The 20,920-nt window shown below is 45.1% G+C and overlaps 1 protein-coding gene across 42 annotated transcripts in view; it reads left to right on the top strand.

The window, feature by feature from the left end:
• The window catches only part of FBRSL1 (fibrosin like 1), a 517,648-nt gene that overhangs the window by 420,720 nt on the left and 76,008 nt on the right, over nt 1-20,920 (top strand). The gene's annotated exons all lie outside the window — the stretch shown is intronic.

Raw genomic sequence — 20,920 nt, 5'->3', positions numbered from 1 at the left:
GTGGTTTACAAGGGAGTGGTGAGGGCGGGGGAGGAATCTGTTGGCCTTTTGCTCAGAGCTTGGAAAGAAGAGTCAGAGCAGTAGAAATGAAAATTGTAGGAGTATCTCAGAAGCAGGACCTAATAGAGAGGTTACTGATTCTGTGTTTGGACAAAGTGTTGGTGCATGATGTTCTCCTCAGATGTCCTCTGTAAGAACTGCCATCAGGACTGCTACTCCATCACCATAACCATGTAGAGTTGAACCTTCTGTTAATCGGAGAAAACAAGCACCTGTCAGCCCAGAATTTCATTCTTTATAGGCTACAGCAGAGATAAGAGGGAAGACTTATCCTAACCAGGTTATAGGCATCAGTTACGTGCCAGGCTTTTGCGCTGCTGTTGATGCAGATCTGTGACAGTAGCTAAAACGATCATTTGCTGAAATTCTGACCCTCCTTGCATACTTTTATGAAGTTATACCAAGCAACACAAAAAAACCTCTCAATCTTGTTGCTTTGTCGGGTTTAATTTTCCACCAGTGTCTTCACTATCAGTATCCATCAATCAGTGTTACATGTGCTTCAAGTCAAGCTGCTGTGAAGTGCATTCCCTCCAGCTGCTGTTGGTTTTGGGATGGGGTTATTTGGGGCTTGTGGATTTTTGCTTTTTTTAAAAAAAAAAAGTTGTCTCTCAGGTGACTTTTGCACTCATCTTTTTTTCACTCTTTTCTCTACCAATTGTAGCAAATGTCTAATCGTTGCTATGCTTTCATTTCAGAAGTTACAGCTGGGAGATTAATATGTAAGAAGTGTAATCAGTAATGGCTTCTTGGTTAGATTAAGTTTAAAAGTCTTCCAGACCAGTGTAATTCAGGATGCTCTGCGGAAAGATAGATAGGTTGTTCTTCAGGAGAGTGTTTTTTCTTCCAGTGAGGTGTTTCTGGTTGGCTGGGGGGTTTTGTTCCATTTGACACTTTGTAGAAAGTAAGTTTCTTTTTTTTTTTAAATCTAGTATTTTCATTTTTTGAAACCAGTTGCAGCCCCTTTGATGTCCTTGTTACCCTGGCTTATCTGACAGCTGGTATTAAACAGTGTTACACCCATCACTTTCATTTGTATGTCTGTACCGTAGATTTTTTCTTTTTTTATTTTTTTTGCAGTTTCTTTTGACATCACTGTTAACCTTTGAACAAGCTGTATTGTTATAAGCACTTTCATTCCAGCATGAATTGGTTCTGGTTTGGGTAATTTACCATGTCTATGCTACATCATCACGTTTAAATCAGAAACCTTTAAGAATACAGAGATTTTAAAGGTAAAAGTATGCACAGTGACTTGTAGTCAGTCTCTTACTGTCTGATGTGCATTATATTTTGTGAGCATGCAGTAGATTTGAATCTGCCATTTGCAACAATTTACAGAATATAAAATATATAGCTGACGGTGGGCCCGTGATTCTGGTTGCTTTCTGTTATGTTCAGAACAAAACAACACCAATGGTTGAAAGTAGCAGTGGCTCTTTAAAAGTATTAAATCTTCAAGCCATGTGAAATGCAATTGCCATGGCTTCTTTTTTATAGCAGCATGCTTGTCTCCTAGAAATTATGCTATAATGAGGTTTGGTTTATATATTTTACCCTTTTCCTCATTAAAGTGCTATCTCTCAGAAGAAGCGCTTTGTGTCTTGAAATACTGCGCGGTTAAAATGAAGGCAGGTTTATAAGGATTTAATGTACTTGGGAGCCAAGGTTTTGCAGCTTTATGGCAAAGATGTTTTAAGAAAGGACTTTATGGTAAGGGTGTGCTGTATTTTAGGCAGGCAGTTGCTCGGGAGAAGGTTTTCAGTGTGAGCATGTCACAGCAGCAAGGAGAAATTCGTAGGGAAACAGGCCTCTGATATCTCGTCGTGGTCTTAGCTAATGTTAAGTCGTAATTTGTAGCAATTTCAAGCCCTGATTACTTTATCTCTTGGCTCAGAAAAGACAAGAGCGTTGCGTTATGTCATGTGACAACACAATTGGGTAATTTGGGTTTCTCATTTTAGTGCTCAAAGACAGGGTACTGGAGAGCAGGCCTGGGTCAGCCACAGGTGGGATTCGGAGCTTCTCAGGACAAAACCTGTTCTGTTCTTTTTTTTCAGCCTTTTATCTCCAACATTCAGTGTTAGAAGCATGTCTGAGCTTTTTGGTGGTTTGGAAGTGAGGAGGGCAGCAGTTGGGAGCAGTTACCCCTCCACTTGCTGGTGGAAAGCATGTCCTGGACCTGCCTGTTTTGCTGGGGTACACTTAATGCCCTGTGGTTTCTTGATAGCTGGGGGTTCTGCCACAGAAAACAGGTATAAAATTACAATCAGGCACATTCGTCTCTGGAGCTTCTCAATAAGAACTCACTGTTAAATAAAAACTTATGTTTTAAAGGTTAGGCAGTGAAAAGCGCTTAGCTAGGGCCTCAGAGGCAGCCAGGAGATGTAACCTCACATCCTTGGCACAGTGCGTGGAGAATTGGTCTTGCTTAGATTACATCAGGACTCTGAATCTGAGTATTTTAGGTCATCATCTGTAGCACCTGATCTTACCCATAGAAAACTGGATTACATTGCTTCAGAGGTCTTCTTTCAATCCCCCTGCCCTCGGGTGACGTGGTGATGGGCATTCTGCTTGCTCAGCTCTGGTTTTCCCAAGCAGAGCTACTGGTTCCCGCTGGGGGAACCTGATACCTTTCACCTTTCCCAACTTCCTCCTTCCTGCGGAGTAGCATGCTTCTGTATTATTTCTCCACAGTTCAATTAGTTGGTGTTTTTCCAAGATGAATGTGGTTTCATTTTCCTGATGGCAATATTGACATCCTCATTCTCTTTTTATGTCTTCTCTGGTATTTTACACCTCCTAAATTCAGTACTGCTTACTGATTTTGTTAGCTCACCTCTAGAGGGAGTGCAGATGTAATTGGGAGCAACTTTTGGGGGCGAGGACAGAGGGTAGTTAATCCTGACACTGACCAAAGCTTGGCTGCAGTCGAGGCAGGAGCGGTGCCTATGTCCCGAGGTCATGGGGGTCTGAGTGCTTGTACCTCTGTTTGTGCAGTGAGAGGGTGTCAGGCAGGATGCTGAGCACTTGCTACAGGGACAGAATGCCTGTAGGATCAGGCTTGGTTTTGAAATAGTGGCTGAAGTCTTTCCTCCTTGTTACCAGTCCTGTGGGCCATGCAGGCCCAGCGTGCGTCGTCTCCTGTTAGCCTTGATGCAACCAACGGCCTTGTTTGTGAGGGAGTGTTAAGCAGAACATTAATGTCTGACGTGACTACTTCGAGTTCAGGCAGGCTGTCATCAGTCACCCGAACTCACTCGATTGTTGAATACGCCTGGATGGGAGAAAGAGGACAGATAAAATGCATGCTTGAGCCAAAACTCTAAGAATTTGGAAAACTGCTTGGGTAGCTGACATAACTCTAGCTGTTGGTGGAAAGGGGTTCTTTGCTGGAAAGCAACAGCTGAAAACAGTATTTTTGTGGTCTCTGTAGGGGTCTGTTGAGCCACCTTCCCATGTTCTCAAGGCCCTACCTCGTGTTAAATAGCAGTGTGATGAATGAGGCTGCCAAGATATAGGGACACTTTTTAGAAGATGTTTTATGGGAGAAGTTCTAACCTATTCCAGTCCTTGGATCCCTTTCGAAACCCAGCAAGATCGCTTTCAGGATGGCAAAGATGAATTATGGGGTAGATAAATAGAAACAGCAGACCAGCATGGCTGGATTAAAAAGTGTGGTCAAAACAGTTCTGTCACTGAAGATGCTATTTCCATTAAATGTTTTGAGATTTAATATTGATTTCAGTGAAATTACCCTTGAAAACAGATTTCCCCCGAACCTTTATTTTTATATGTTTGTTTTGGAACTACTTTAGGAGGCGGAAAAATGAAACTTTCACTTCAAACAGTTTTTATGTTTTGAAATTGGCTTTTCTTACTGCATGAATAGTTTTTAAAATATTATTTATTATTTGTATTCCAGTCATGCCTATGCACTCCACTTATGGGCTAAAAACCTAAAAACCTCATTTTGTTAACCTCAATGCAGACAGGAGGGCGGGGGGAATCAGTTTCTGCCCAAAAAAGCTTCGGTTTAGTATTTCTGACTGGGACCACATTGATTGCTACTGCCTATTTAAAAAAAAAATTCTCATTTTACAATATGTTGGCTGCCTTTTTGTTTAAAAAAATTATAAATACATCAGCAGATTTTCCACAAAAACACATATGCTTTCTTCCTGATGAGCATGATGACGCACTGAGAATCCTTGCGAGAGGCCTTGAATCTCCTTCAAGTAGAGGATAGCACTGAGGTTGAAATTGAAATTTTAAATAACTCTCTTCATTAAAAAAGATGCTGGTGGGGCCTTGTTAGTGGAAGAATTGCCATTTTCTGACTCGTTTTTTTTGGCAGCATGGGAACAAAGAAAGAAAGGAGGAGGCAGAATAAAAGCCTGTGTGAGTGTATATACAGAGGCCGCAGCTCTCTAAACTGGTAATGGTATCTGGAAGGAGTCCAGGCTGTTGTAAATATGAACTTTTGTCAATATTCCCCAAGCTTCTTTGGACTCTAGGGTGGGCTTTATTAGCTGAAGGTCACACCATTGTGCTGTCTCCCTCTCCTGAGACCTCTGATACCTTCCTGAAAGGACAGCCCATTATCCCTGGGCTTAGAAGCCAGCTTTCTCTTCAGTGGTGCTGAGGCTGATAAGCTTAAGAGGCATATTTCATCCCCCCACTGCTGCTTTCAGGAGACAAACAGTGTTTATCGTTCCTGATTAATTCCAGTTGAACAAAAAAATAAAATGGGAGGCATGTGTGCGTGCACGTGCACAGGCACACCGAGCTGACATTTTTTAGGCTGGCCTTGCATAACGTCAACTCATCACGCTGGCTGTGGTCAGCCGCACGCATTGCTACTTCTTTGTTTTTTCTAGGTGCTGTGTCCAAAGATTGATTTAGTAACACGAGAGGATCCTGGGCTGCGATCCCTTTGAAGAGAAAGGGATGGAAAGGGGGCCGGGGTAGCAGCAGCCTGAGCACTGAGGTTGGAATTGATTTGTGACAATTAGGCATTAAGGTCTGCGAGAGCGGGACCACCCGCCGGGAGAGTGGCTTTCCATCACCTGGGTAAGATGAATGGCCCAGGCAGAGAGAAGGGCAGGGATTTTGCACTCGCCTACCTGGAAGGAATCACAAACACACGCTGTATCTGGCTTCTGTATCTTGCAGCCCCGTTCATCACAGCTAAATCCCTTGGCTGGGAATTACGTGCAAGAAGATTGGAAGATAAAAATGCTTGTTGCTTCTGCTGCTTTACTTTCTCCATTTCTCTTTCTGGATCTGACTTGAAATGTGTCTAAAAGCATCTTGCTGATTTTCTGGTTGCTAGCATTTCAGTAACGTGGCTGCTGGGTTCTGAGGGTTACTTTACTCCTTGTCCTGAGAGTTGGAGTATGGAATAAATAACAATGAGTAAGGTGTGCAGTGAATAACATCTTGTTCCTCTTAACACTGCTCAAGATCTTTAAAATGCCACAGGAGCCTGCCCCTGTGGCTGGAGGCTTGTCTGGTGTGCTCCTTGGTGCCACAGACTTGCTCTGAGAGGCACCCCTCCTGCCTGTCCCTGCACTTCTCCAAGTGGAAAATGAGAATAGTGGCACCACAACCCTATTCATTGGATGGCCGTGTAGCTTGTAAACCCGGTCTCTTACAAAAGGCTCTGTATTTCCTTTATTTTTTCTGTAGTTGCTGAGGTTGAGGAGTAAAAGGAGATCACACTTGGCTGAAAGGAGCCTCTTGGTTTCTTGACCAGAGGAGTCAGCATCAGGGACTGAAATACTAACTTTCCCAGCCTCTTGAAGTAAAACCATTTGAGAGCTGTGATGCACAGTCTGCTTTGTGTTTGTGTCAAACCTGATGGTCAGAGCCAGGGCCACGTTTCACTCCAGTGCCCAGCAGGACGGCCCTGATGCAGGCAAGGGGCTCCCCACTCTGCCCACCCGCTGCAGAGGAGCTGTACAACGCACCAAGGCGGTTTCATGTCTTTTGCATCAGATCTTTGTCTCGCTTGCCTCATGGGCCATGTTGAAACCACGCTCCTGGTGCTCAGGTTGCAACTAATTTCATTTCCTTCGCCAGAACAGACAGAGATGGAACAATATTAAAAATAATTTCACAAAACTATGTTTGCCTCTTGCCAGTGAGAAACATGTTTGAAGATGGATTTTGCTAATATGGCTCCAATGGTAGTGTAAACAGGGTCTAATGGGAAAGGCTGTAAAATAATAGGGCTATTGGTCATCTTCAGGGAAAAAGGAATTTCCATAAGGCCTTTTAAACTGGAATAGATCAGAAGCTTCGGCTGACCAAACACAATCAGCATTTCCGTTTCAAAATGTGTGTAGTAACATGAAATGGGAGCAGTGGGCCTCTAATGTTGTTTTTTTCAAAGGTAAATTGCACAAGCCTGCGTGAATTGGCAGCACCTACTTTTGTTTTGTGGATTGGGTTAAGCTGGTAATATTTCACAGAATACAGTTGTTTTGTATGATTACCTTCTTAAATGTACCACAGACTCCTTTTTAAGGGTAAAGTAGATTTGAGGAAGACGATGACTGAGAAGGCTCAGAGAAAGGTTCAGAGGCGGTGGATGTGGCTCTTTATCCAGCTCCGTTAACATGGTGGAAAGTTTTCTATTAGTCCAGTGGTGCTCTGTAGGCTGCAGCAGAATTCATACTTGCTTGGACCTGAGTTTGGTGATAAGTGAAATGTTAATATGCATTTGGCAGAGCATTCCCTTAATTTCCCTTAAAATGGATGGGTCAGAAATGATCTCATCAGACAAGGTGCCTTTGGGCTACTGCCCAACATTAGCTATATCCTAGAAAATATTTATTTACTCTGCGTGGAGGGATTATTTCCCTTTCCTTCTCTGAATCTGGTTGCAGTAGCTGTGAGCAGAAGAGCTTTCCACCTTCTGTATTGCAGGAAGCATTTTAGCTCTTGTTGAAATATGACCCTCCCTTCCTTTATTAAAAGTGGGAACCACTTTCTCACATGGCAAAGTGATAATAAAGACTGAAATTGGATCTATAACTTCATGAAAAGAAAGATTATTTTTTTAAGACAAATCATGCATGATAATACCTCCATTGTTGTCTTGCTGTGTTCTTTGTATTGCTTAACTCCCCACGAACAAAGAACCCATAACAGGAATTGTAAAAATAATCCAGGCGTTTAAGTCAAAACTCAAAAGGCCCTTGGGAATCTCATGCGAAGGTGTGCCTTTGAAATGGTGGTTTATGAGTTGTCTGAACAGGTTTGAACATCCTTGCCCTGAGGAAATCCACGGGAATTTTGCCACTGGCTGCAGCGGGGTCAGGGTTTCACACTTGGAGCTTTGTGCATAGTGCTGGCCATTGAGCAGAGCCCTCTTTCGGTCCAAGGCAGCCTGACTGCCTCCTCGCAAGCAGGCAGGAGATTTTCTAGCTGGTTGCACTTGTGTAGTCTAGTTATGGGAATTGCTTTTGGTCCCCCATCTTTGTCACTTAATTAAACAAACATGGAAACTGGAAACATTCACTTGTTTGAGCTTCAGTAGCGTGTGCCTTCTCAAGACCTCCTGTTAGTGATCTAGAACTGAAACTGGTTGGGAAAGTGGTTTTAAGCTAAGGTTCAGCCCCGTTTAAATGAAACCATCTGGACAGAGAGGTGAGAAATTCTATTCCCTGTTGCCAATCAGACATCTGAACCCAGCTAGTTTGAAGTTCCAGGGAACTGTTCTCTTAGCTTGAGAGCATGAACACAGATCAGTATGAAGGCTGTATTTTAAATTGAAGCAATGTGTACTTCCCCAGCTTGCTGCATAATCAGGTGCTTTTGGAAGGTTACTTCTCCAGGGTCAAAGTCACTAGGAGATGAAGGTACTTAAGTGAACAGTGCAGTAATTAGCCCAGTATTTGGGTGCAGATTCAGCTAAACCGGCTGGCCCATAGAAGTTAACCTGGTTGAGCCGGAGGTTGAGCCAGATGGCCTATGAGTCCCTTCCACTTAAGTGACTCCATGGTTGTCTGATTAAATGCCTCGTGCCTGCCGGAGTGTTTGAGCAAACCATTGAATTGCCTGACCCTGATCATTTCAGATGTAGACATCTTATTCCTTTATTGTGTCCCAGCCTGGTGAGAGGACAGTCACCAGATTCCCCTCTGCTTTCTTCCAAATTCATGGTGCGGCTGTCAATGACATCATCTGTTGTTCAAGAATAGCTGTTGGCAGCTAGTATCATGAAACCTGGAGCAAGCTTGGTGTATGTCAAGGAGAGGAGGGGGAAAAAAAGGCAACATAAGCCCAAAAAAACACGATCGAGTACAATGCACAGGCTCCAAGAAAATTGGAACACGAGTTAACAAACTGTGGTTCCCCATCAAGAGAAAAAGTTAAGGATTTTTTTTATAGAAAAACCTTTAAGCTTTCAGCCACAACATCCCACAGACTGTTGTCAATCCAAAATAATGCCACAAAGCTCCACAAACTGTTTCCTAGTGAACTTGCTTGTAATTAATACGAGGAGAATTTAGATCAAAAAGTGGGCTGTGTGCCCCTAGTTACTATCAGTAGTTGGAAGGCGAATTTTGAAAGCTATATCCTGTGTACAACACAAGTTTATTTAGGCTTCTCTGTTGCTCAGGGGATTGCAGAAATGTTGCAGTGGCTGAAAGATTGGCTTTAACTTTTCCATGTGTAGCTGTAATGGAATGTGCAAAAAGTTAAAAATTCCTTGAAGGTGTCTGGAGAGACCCAACCATCATGTCAGCGGGAATGTGCATTGAAAGCCGCTGAAAAGCGAGACGTTTCTCAGAAGGGTTTGCAAAAAGTAACAATCACAACTCAGTACGGACAATTAGAAAATGTTAGAAGTAAATGGTTAATTTTTCCCTACTTTTTCTTGCCCAAACACAGCTAACAGACGCTTTCAAAAAATGTTTGGTTGTTCCTCACTGTAGCTGTGTCTTGAGGGCTTTCCTTAATGAGCTGTCTCCTTCTGTCCAGTATGGAAAGAAAAACAAAAGAGTTAGAGACCTTCCTTTTTCCCCATGTGATTTTAATCTGATTCATTCTTTCTTAATCGTCTTGAAGGATTATAAAAACAAAACCTGTTAAATCTTGGTTCTTATCTCTTTTCTTTTTCTCCCAAACATCATCATTTGTTCTTTTATCGTGTTGCATTTCTTTACCCATGAATCAGCTGCCTTTTTATTTTATTTCTATATAACAAAAGTCGGGCAGGAAGGGAGGGGGGAGAAGGAGCACTGCTTTCTTTGATTCGCTCAGCACACAAGTGTTCCTTGGCCTTTCATACTGAGGAGTGGATGCAGCTCTTGAACAAATTGGACCTACTTGTTTGCTGGCCTAGGCCATCTTGTTATCCAGCCAGCTGTGTTTTGATCTTGGAGGGCCGTTTGAAGATTAAATTGAGACATCTTTTGTTACTATTAAGTGCAGTAATTAAATCAGCTCAGTGTTATTTAAGTGTGGAAAATGTCGCTTCGCTGGCCCGTGGGTGCCTGAAGTTGCCATTAGACAGCTGTGTTGCTTCCAGTACTAATGATGAAGAGGTAGGAGAAAAGAGCCAAGTGCTCTCTAAATAATTTCCAGCCCTTTCTGGGTTATGCCGGATCCCCTCCCCACCTCTTTCTGTCACGTTTCTCCCCCCACTTTATGGAAGAAAAAAGATTTCGAGAGGGAACTGAGGCCTTCGCGGGTGAGAAGGGGCAGCAAGCGCTGCCCTGTGAGGAGCAGTGCTACAAAATGGCGCCGGGGGAACGTGCTGCTGTGTGGCCCTGCATCCACATAGGCGGTGTCCTTCTGCTCCATCACTGAGCTTGCAGGTTCTCAGCTCTGTGAACAACAAAGGAGGCTGAGCTAGCAGGGCAATTGCAATAAATGAGCAGTGTTGGCTTTCCCCCCCCCCTCTTCCTCCATAGGGGGCGGTCTGCCAGCCAAGTCAAGTAGGGTTGCTCCCACGAGGGTGGTTGTGTCGCGATTTGCTGGTGCAGCCCGGCCTGACTGTGAAGTGGTGGCACCTGGGAGATGTGAACTCGGACTCTGGATGCGGCTGGTATTGCTCAAAGGTCGCCTGGGGCTCAGCAGGTGAGAGGAGGCTGCCCTCAGCTGGCCCCTTGGCCTGCTGCTGCTGAGCAGATGGCTTTGAGAGAAGCGGCTGGGGGTGATGATTGGCAGCTGGGAGCCAGGCAGAGAGGTGCTGGAGGAGAAGGCGAGATCCTCGGCGGGGGAAGTCATTCTGCAGAGGTCGAGTATGTTTTAATGCCGGGTTAAGTTGAGAAGCGCTGTTGGTTCATTGCTACTGGCAGCGCTGATCACTTGTGCGTTGCCTTGCGCTTTCCTATTGTGCCCTTGAGAAACCCCATCTTGCCTTCTGTGCGCAGCTGAGCACGCAACTTGCAGCTCTCCGGTTCCCACAAACTCAGCTGCTCTCCCTTCTTCACAGGGGAGCAGCAGGCAGGAGCACCTGCGGTGGATTTTGGCTGGAGCAGTGTGTGCCCTTCCGAGCCTGTGTTGCACCCGCGCTCCTGAGCTGTCTGCTTCAGTCTATCCTCCTGGATGCGCCCGACTCTCCGGCTTCCATCCCCAGCAATTGCCCAGCAACATCTATTTGCATTGCTTTGTACGCTCCTGTGCTTTATGGGGGGGAAGTGTGTTTGCACTTCCACAGTGTTCCTTAGCTGTGGCAAGGGCAGAAGCATGGCAGATGGGTGGGGATGGGAGAATCGGGAGCATGATGAATCTGTTTTTCTTACCTTGTTTAAAATTGCCTGTTAAAATTCAGCAGCCGCACCTCCGATCAGCCTAATGGTGTCTGCCATGTTGCGAATACACAGTCATTAGTTGGTCCAATTCATGCATGCTGAGGTAGGAGGGTGATGTGAATGCAAAGGAGATGGAGAGAATAGGAGCTGGGGGGGCGGAGGAAGGAGGGGGAGAAGCTTGGTAATACAGTGACAATGAAACATACGGTAGTCACACTGGAAAACTTTCTCCTTCATTAGTAGGGATCTGTTGAGTTTCTGCTCACATTAGGGTAATTAACACAAGTACAGATTGTTGAACATCTGTGCAGTTTAACTATATGGCCGGTTCCCAGGCTTTAAACAGGGCTGTGAGGAGCCAAATGCAAAGCAGTATGAAAAGCCCACACACTATTCATTTTACTGAAATTAGCATTTCTGGATGAAAGCTGATGTTGCATGTCGGCTATAAATTTTCTCTGGTCTGCTGCCAGGTTGGCTAATGATCTGAGGTTAGTGTTTGTTAATAATTTTTTAAAATTCGTTACTTTTAATATTCTGGAGGGGAAGTTTCTATCTCAGTCTTCCTTTTTTTTTTTTTAAGGCAAAACAAAAAGGAAGCAAAACAAAGCATATGGGTATATTATACCTAATGTGCTTCTAATCTTTTTCCAGCGAAAACCCAGGAAGGAGTTGCTGGTTGAGCCTCCATCAGGGGCTGTTGGCTTCACAGAACCACCAAGGCTTTTTAATATTTCTGACCAAACTGCAGTTTTAATTTCCTAGCCTTGTAAATTCCTGGGAGGCTCCACTTGCAGTGCTCTTGTGTAAATAAAATCAGTTTTGTCGGAAAGGTGGTGGCGACATAGGTGGTGGCGACATAGCGAGCTGCACAGGAGCACTACCTATCCCGTAGCTCTGCCTGTGTCTACGTAGGGTTACCGGTACACAAAAGCACAGCGGTATTTACGGAGAGCCTTCTGCGGGGTCTATCCCAGAGGACTGTTTTGCTGTGGCATCTTGGAGCTTCCTCCTCGTTCATTTGTGCCTTGCCAGCTGAGAGCATCTGGGACACCAGGCTTGACAGGCTCTTCATTGTAATGGTTAGCGGCAATGCGCGCTCTGCAGAGGGCCCTTTGGGCCACGATTGCCTCTTACGCTGTGGTGCATCAGAGCGGGCTCTTGGTGGCCTTCAGGCTACGTAGCAAGTGTGCTTCGTACTTTGGGGGGTTTCGTTCTTTTGCTGTATGCGTAGAGACACTCCTTTTTTTTCCTTCAATGGGTGGTTGGTGAAGTGTTCTTTACATACGTGTCCAGACACTGATAGTTCATGGTTGCAGTTTCTCAGCATCTCTTCAGTTTGCACCTAGGGGAATCTTCACTGGGAAGTTCATGACTTTGACACATGACCATGCACTATTCTCTTCTTGATGTGATTTCCCTCGTGACATTTTTCTAACCATCTTGTGGCATTTTGCAGTGTCCCTAGTTGTGTATTGACTTAGTTATTCTGTCCGTGCCTGTACTCAAGCCTATAAACTATAACTGCACTCCTGAATATGCACACACACCTGTCTTCTTATACAAATAAATTAAATTTGTACCACATTAAGAACTTTTTCTGGAAGTGACCATCCATTTGAACCAAAGCGTGAAGGGTGTGCCAAGAATCATAAAACCCATAATTCAAAAGTGCACCACGCATACATTCTGTATCTTGAAGCCATTGGTGTTTATTAACCACGTTACCTCTTTCAGAAAGAGATTTTAAGGTACGCTGAAAGGAAAAAATAAAATTACCTGAACAGATCTTTTTTTCCCCAAGTGGATTTGCCATAAGGTGGACAGCCCTCTGCAGTTTGGGACAACAGTGCACCGTGTTGTCAGGGAACTCTGTTGTAATGGAGCAGACAGTCAAGTGCGAAGATAAAAAGCCCACCAATGTGCATAAAATAGTAATCCTCATTAGCACTATTTTCTCTCTGCTGTTTTCACTAAGCAAAAAAAAAAAATTGTTCACGGTGGTTGTTTTTTAAGGTAATACCTGTGGGCTGATGTGAACAGCACTGACCTTTGAAACCCTACTTAAATTTTAAAAGGCTTATGTGTTATTTTTTTTGCTTAATTGGGAAAGGAAGGGACTTGGTGGCTTGGAGGAAGTATAGTTACTGAGTTCTTCTTTGAGAAGGTAGCAGCTAGTGTGGTAACAGCGAGGGACACGTACAGCCCAGAGAGCATCGGTTTCGAGGTGGCAGAGGGTGATTGCCCTTTGAAGGAAGGTGGTACTGAACAAAGCACTGAGATTTCACTGCTGGAGTCCTGCCAAAAAGGCCACCAGCCTCAGTTTAAGCCTGAGCTGAAATAAGTGAATTTCAAACTGAAGTAACAGGTTCTACCTGGTTTCGTACAGACGTATCTTAAACCAGTGAATTAGCCTCACGTAGAGTGGTGTGAGGGCAGACCAAATGACAAAGCAGCAGGAAGAATGGGTGGAGGAGATGGGATTTCAGGGGGATAAGGAAGAGGCTTTCTTAGTGGCACTTCCTTTTTCTTGAGCAGGGTCATAAGATACCAGAAGTTGTAAAAGTGAATGAGATGCATGCTTTCTTTGGGGTTGGGTTTTTGGGAGGGATTTTGTTTGTTTTGACATTTTTTGTTACAATAATTCCTCCAGCAATTTAGATATTAGGTGGATGTGAAATGGGAATATCAAAATATTCTCGTGCATTGTTGTTTCTTTTTTCTGTGCTGATGGCAAGAGAAGAGGGCCATAGATTGGGGGGGCGGGGTTGAGACAGGTTATCACTGTCTAGTACAGGAAAGTGCAATGCGAGAAATTGTTCAATTTAATCACAGTGTTACTAAGTTGAGAACAGTTGTGGTGTTTCGTTCTCTGAAATTGATGGCAGCCAGTGTTACTTTGAGTACTGGCAGAAGCCTTTCACTTAAAGGTGATGACCATGGTCGGTTTTACCCAGGTTAATGTCTGTGCTCCCTGGATTTGTACCCCAGGTATCTCTTGTTAGATTTTGTTTTCCTTCTAGGGGAAACCCAGCTCTATTCAAGACAGTCAGTCATGCTCAGAGAAAAGAATATATATATTCCTATTAAAACAGACAAGCAAGGATTATTTTTACTAACTGCTAGGCGGAAACCAAAGTCACCTATTTGGGTATGTGAGACTGACCATGAAATTAAAGGGCTGCTATATCTGCAAATATACTGCCAAAATGAAATATTTCTTTCCTTTCTTAATACCCGTCCCCCCTTCACTCCAGCCTCTTTCTTGAAGCTGGTTCCAGCTCAGCCTCCTCCTTAAGATTATTTCCCATAGACTGGACTTAAAATGCTAATTCTATTCCTGAAGAGCTGAAAAATGGCAGCACATCCAGAGAGGTGGCTTCAGCGTTTTGTGAGATGGCAAGGCTGCGGCTGGTGAACGAGAGCTGTCAGCCTTCAGTCTTAGGGCTGTATCTGAGACCGCAAATACTAATTTCTCTTGCAACCAGACTCATCGCAACAATTTTTCCAGCAACTACACCGGTATCCTTCCCCAGCTGGGAGGCTGTAGAGCATGCATCAAGAAACTTCAGTTTGAGGACATCATTTGAAGTTCTACCAAAGTTTCCTTTTGAGGTTTTGTTACGTTGATCATGAAGCTGACTTCAGCTAAGCAGCAAGTTTTCTTGTTCTCCTACATGATCACTCTCAACGGGTAATTTCATTTATTTAAATACCTAAAGAAAGCTCAGAGAACTTCAGGCTGTTTCTTTAGCTAGACATCCTCAGCCACCTTAGGTATCCTCTGCCACCTTCAGCAGACCCCAAACTGAGCATCTTGCAGCTGTAAGTGCATGGTTGGAATTGCCTCCACTGTGTGGATGGGAACACTGAGGCAGATTTGAAATTACTTGCCCCAGGCCACCTAAAGCTGACAATAGACCCACGGTCCCTGACCCTTATCCTGTGCCAAAACCATCCTCTCTTGCTTGCATATGGAAAAAAAATAGAGTAAGGGTACATGCTGTGATAACCAAGTGCTTTCATTCCCAGAAGACAGTCGGACATTGCTGTGAAATGCAAATAGCCAAGAGATGCACAGAAGGAAGGGCTGAAATGGGAGTTGCTGTGCATGTAGATGGACCCGGGCACATGCAGGCTGCGAAATGAAGGCGGCAGCACCAGCAGCAGCCGTCGGCCCCTGCGCCAGGCAGCACATTTGCATTCTTCTGCCAGGGAGCTGGAAGCTGCCACGGAGCAGTTTATACCCCAGCCTGCTATGGCCTTGAATTATGCATGACCAATTTATCATGCCCCCAGCCGAAAAACTAATTGTGTCCCTGGGATATATTTACTAGAAATTGTAGTTTGCTGTGCTGGGGTCCCCAGAGTGTCCGGCAGAGCAAATGACTGGGAAGTCAGAGCGTGTAGAGAACAGGACTCCTGGCTCTGTCGGAGCCAACATGCCGGTGATAGATTTTTCACTTCGATTGCCTTTCCAAGGGTTTCCCCCCTCCTTCCTATTTTTCTTACACTGCATTACACTTAATCGGGCTGCAGGAGTCCTTCCAGTAGTTTCTAGTCTTAAAAAGTATATCAGTGTGCCTGAAAAAAAAGGCAATGTATTCAGGAAGAGCCAACCTGGCTGGGAGGAAGGGGGTTGTCTTTTTGTGTGTGGTAGGGTGGGGGTTTTTGTGTGTATGATTTTGGTTTGGTTTAGGGCTTTTTTGTTTCTTTTTTTGTTGTTTTTTTTTATAAGCACAGTGTGGCTTCGTGTAATGTCTCCAATTACCGTGAAAGTCCCCTCCCTCTCCAGGTCTAGAGTGATGAGATTCCCTAATTACTGTTATTTGAATGAGAAGCTGGGGAGGAGAGGATTTCTTTCCCTCGTACAGAGCCCATGGGGTGGGCTTAAGCTTGCAAATGTTATTACCGCCGGGTCTGGCAAAGGAGCTTGGGATGCCCCCAAACAGAATTTTTCAGAGCGAAAATGTCAGCTGTCAAATCTGTATCTGGCTGCAAACCTTCTCGTAACATCGAGCTGAGCCGTAGAGATCAGGGGTGGGGGCGAGGTTTGAAAGGGAAGGAGGCAGTTCGCTGCAAAATTAATCACCGAGTTCAGCCTGTCCTCCCCCACTTGTCACGGGAGGGGGATGTCAAGGAGTTAATCACAATGAAGAAGTCAACAGTGACACGACTTCCGTAGCCGAGGAGCCCGCTGGAATCTTTGGCTCCCTTATTGTTATTCTCCAAGGGCAGCAGGAGCCGGGCCAGCAGTGAGGGAGGATGAATTTGGAGGCCCGCTTCTTGGGGAGGCTCTTGGAGAGGCCAGGGGACCTCCAGAAAGGGGTCGCCGCTCTCTGGCGATGGGCAGGAGCCTTTCTTGTGGCCACTTGGAAATGAAGAAAGATGCTGGCGGAGGTGCTCTCTTAAGCCCATTCAAGATGTATGAAGTAGTTTGTGGAAACTATTCGCAGCAAGTTTGTGCGTGGGAAGTTGAAAGAAGGGAAGGTGTTTTTATTTTATGTTGTTTCTGAATGTCACTCTTAAACATCCAGAAGCTCTCTGCAGCTTTCTTCTTTATGCTTCCCCAAATTTGTATTCAATGTGTTTCCAAAAAAGGTCTGGTGGAAAAGATTTTGTTCAGGTAAATACACGTCTTGCTGTAGAAAAAATAGAGCAGCTCTGCTGTGCTCGTTCATGCTGAAATATGTAATACAACCAACGTAAAAGCAGATCTGAGGCTTGTAGGATTGTATCAGTGACAAGGCATAAACAGGTTTCTCCCTGAATGCGGCTAGCCAGAGTAAAGCCAGGACTACAGAGCTGAAGGTTGGTATGGATTGCCAAATCAGGCCTAGCCATGCAGCATCCCCCAGAGGTTTTTCATGAGAAGAGCTAATTTTGAGTTACCTGAGCAAAAGCATTGCTCTTACCTTTCTGTTTTGTAGCGCTGACGTGGCCTTGGGCAAGGGGGAGAAGGAAGAAGCAGCAGCACAGTAAAGCTGCTGCATAATAAGCGTTGATTATTTTTTATCGCCATTGGAAAGCGTTACAAGCATAAAAGAAGTAAAGGAGGGAGATGAAATCTTGAGACTTTCTGGGAAGCGCTGCCTCCCACTGTGCTGGAGCGTTGGAAAAATTCACTGCTGGGCATCAAATGCAGTCTTTTTCTTTGCAAACAAGTGGCCTGGTGACTTGGGGAAGGTCTGTGGCATAAGGAACCTTGGTAAATTGGAAATAAGCATGTGTCTGGAGCTAGTTTTGTGTTTGTGGGGTCCAGCCATGCAGGGTTGCTTTGCTCCTTTTTCAGCTATTGTATCCAGCGACTTCCAAAGGAGCGTGGTGGGGTTGTGCAGCCCAGCAGTTCCGGGGCTCTGCAGAAACAATGGAGGGGTTTGAGCTGGGTTGTACAGAGCATGCTGCAGTCTGCTTTTCTGGAGGGTGTTGTCACACTTGAGAAATTACTGTGCTTTTGGGCAGTGGAGACAGTGAGAGGCAGAACGGGACACGATGGAGAACACTTTAGTGTAGCAGCAGCTGTACCATTAAGGAAATGGTGGGACAGAGACAGAACACGAATCACAGCATCTTCTGTGGTCGTGTTTTTAGCTGCAGTGACTCAGTGTCTGGACGCTTTTGACTTTTCATTATTCAGAATGAAGCTCATCAGTGAGTGCAGGTTATGCTCCTTTTGCTGGTGGTTCTTATTAGCTTGTTAATGAACTTCCTAGGTTTTAAGTGTCTACCAAGGTGAGCTCTCAAATGACTTGAGTTCAGGGCAGCCATCCTTGGCAGGGTGTCCTGATTTCTGCTATGGATGTCTTCTGTGTTTTGTTCTGTTCCAGTCCCTGTTAACTCATCGCTATGAAATGAGGGGAAAAGGAAAAGCACTGGGATTGAGCCAATGTATGGATACTGCTCTTCCCTAACCTGTCTCTTTCCATGGGAGCTTGTCTGGCTGCCAATTGACAGCTTCTGAGTGGCTCTACTGTTTTTTCTTCCTCCTTGTAGTTATTGAAGCCCTTTTGGCTTTACTGCTTTCTTTTCAGTCTGTTGCTGTGCTGTACTTAGTGGCCTGAGCTGTTTGGTTTCCTCCTGCTTGCTTTGCTGCTGCCATGGCCAAGGTGGGACGGGGAGCTGCAGCAAATGCTTGGGAAGCGTCATTAAGCACCAACAAACAAGCCACAGCAGCAACCAAAAGATGAAAATAAGATGGTGGTTTGAGGGTAGAACAGAATTCAGTGTCTGTTTTATAAGAGGTTATAAGACACTAGCTGACCTCCCCTCACTCTCTTAGTTCTTTCTCCCTCTAAAATGTTGTCCTCCATTCTCCTTTCTTCTTCCTTTTCTCTGTTCTCTGTAGCTGGGATAGATTTCAGTGTCAATTTTCATTTATTCCAGTGCTTAATGATTCTATGATAAATAGTTAAATAAAATCAGGTTCACATCAGCAAAGAGAGAGGGGTTTTAGATGCCTTTTTAATAAATGTGCAGAAAAGGGAACAGCTCATCTCCTCTCATAATAAGACCATGGAAACATCGTTGGAGACATGCGCCTGTGCACGGGTGCATCCATAGCCCTTGCTCAGAGGGCTGTGAAGGAATCCTGAGGGGAGCACAGCAGAACAAACCTTGCTGCTGTAAGAAATCCCGAAAATGTCCGTCAGCAATGCTGCAAGTATTCCGCGGCTGCTGGAAGCGTTCCAGCGCTGGAGTCTTTGTCTCCATCCATCACAGGCACTGCAATCTTTGTGCCCCCAGCTTCAAACAAGGGCTTCACGCTGTCCTTGCAATCTGCCTTTATGCAGCGGAGTGTGGAGGCTTCTAATTACGAGGCCGAGATGCGCGGCGGGTGGGGAGGCGTGCTGTGCCCCGCAGCCGCGTACCTGATTATCCGTTGCTGAGGTCGTTAGAAGGGTTACTCCTGAGTTTAAGCCTGCTCCGCAAGACCCCTAATTATATGCTGCTCTGCAAGTTGCATTAAAAAGAAATTGTTGAAAAGACAAAGGACAGAATAACATTTCCTCCCTCGTCTTCCCCTCTCTTCCCCCCCGCAACACACACAGACACGCACTCCCCCACCTCTCCCCGCTGGGCCCAGAGCTACTTTTCACGCTCGAGTTGGTGCAAGCTCTGATAAAGCCATTGAAAGATGCAGCAGGGAGACGGAGCGCTCCCAGGGACAGAGGGAAGCAGAAGAGGAAGCCGAAGTAAAATGACCCCCTCCCAGGTAGATACAGCCAGGCGCTGCTTGCTGAAGGAGTTGTCCCACAGAGCAGAATTAGAGAAGAGATTAACCGTCCTTTATTGTTTTGTTTCACTTCCTAGGGAGCGATGTAATGTAGTTTCTTCCATCGTGAAAAACCCGCTTCAGCTGGAGCTCCGGGAAGCCTGAATCACTATAGATAACGCATTCAAAGTGCAGTATCCCTTGCACATGCTGCCAGCTCTCGTTTTAATCTCCCCAGACATCAAAAAAATTAAAATGTAAAATTCTCAGCTTTGCAGTTGAGTGACGTGAAAGCTGCGCTTGTTGCGATGCAATTTCCAAATCTGGGACATGCACACATGTGTCCGTCCCTGTCAGAGATAACGTTTTTATGTGTGCTTTCCGTGAGCCCATGAAGTGTGCCACTAACAGAGAGAGGGAATTGAATGGGTTCTTCATTACCACATGTCTGGACTACTAATGAAACTAAACCCGTGTTGATAGCGGTAGCACTGAATATTTCCAGTGCTTCTTAGGGTGATGGTTACATTTTCAATTTACAGTGGAGATTATTACAGGGGTATCTGTGGTACCAAGGGTAACATTTTTCAAGATTGCTATTTCAAGGGTATTTTTTCTTTATTATTTGCATTATAGTGGTACCTGAAAGCCTGAGCGACAGATCAGGCTCTCATTGCACTAGCTGCTGTACAAATACGGGGAAAAAAGATTCTGTACTGCAAATTGGGGTTTTTTGAGACGTGGCTACGGGGCTTTTTCATTGCTTTTGTAGCTGTTGAAAATATATTTGAACAGGAATCTTAGAGTCAAAATGTCAAAGTTTGAGTCGCTCCTGTACTGGAGAAGCTTACAGACAGCTTGAGTTGTACATACTGTACTTGACTGTAATCTGAGAGCTTTAAACCTTGCTCAGTCTCTTCAGTATCTCAGTCAGGGTGCTCCATGGTACGCTCCCTGTTTCTTACTCATTTGCCTTCATTTCACTCTGGTCTGCTCCACTGGATTCCCTGCCCACGCGAGGCACTAGCAGCAGGGAAACTTCCTCTTCTCCTGTCTGGCATGATCCTTTTTTTCCTCCCATGTTCCCATGCGCTCCCCACATCCTTACACCATGAGGAAGGTCCCTGCAGCACCCTTCACCACTGCTGCACGTTGTTGTGGCGCTCACCCTCACTGCTACATCCAAGGTGAGACCCAGAACTGCCCATCCATCACGCTCTGCCCTTGCTGCATGTGTAGGGGGCGCTTGCATCCCTCTTGGTGTATCAGGAGAAATAACCTGGAACCTGATAACCCTAAGCCTTTCCTGCACATCAACTTGATGCATCCCTTTGCTTCCTGCTTTTCCCTGCTGCCTGTTGGAAAATATATTTGGTGTGAGTGCTGCGGGGCGCTGCTCTCAGCTCCCTACCCGAGAGAAGGTCAAAGATATCCATTATCCCCTGTGTAAGTTGTGTGGCTTTTTTGTTTTGGCAAGGTGATGCAACAAAGATAGCTGCCTTGAAATTACTCCAGAGGGCAAAATCTTTGTTTCAAATGATATTTGGAGATCTTACAGCCGCGCCTCATATTTTCATGGCATCTGTGTCTGAGACGGTTCAAAATCTGTTGATTGAGCAATGTCACACTGCTAGAGCAGGGGCTGTGACCTCCTGCTCAAGCCAGGTGCGGGAGTGCCGGAGCACATTCAGGCAGCAGTGGTGCTTTCCTCATCTCCACACTCTGAAGCTTATCAGCGCTTCGTGTTGGCTTTTCTGGTTTTGTTCTCTGGTATCCCCCTGCTTTAAAAGGTGCACGGAGTGATCACTGTTTTCTGCATACGTGGTTTGTTGCTTTCTTCAGCCCCAAAGTCCCTAGAGTCTGCAAGTTGAGT

The sequence above is a fragment of the Cygnus olor genome, chromosome 17, assembly GCF_009769625.2.
Source record: "Cygnus olor isolate bCygOlo1 chromosome 17, bCygOlo1.pri.v2, whole genome shotgun sequence".
Classification (NCBI taxonomy): Eukaryota; Metazoa; Chordata; class Aves; order Anseriformes; family Anatidae; genus Cygnus; species Cygnus olor.
This window is presented reverse-complemented; position numbering and strand designations above follow the sequence as displayed.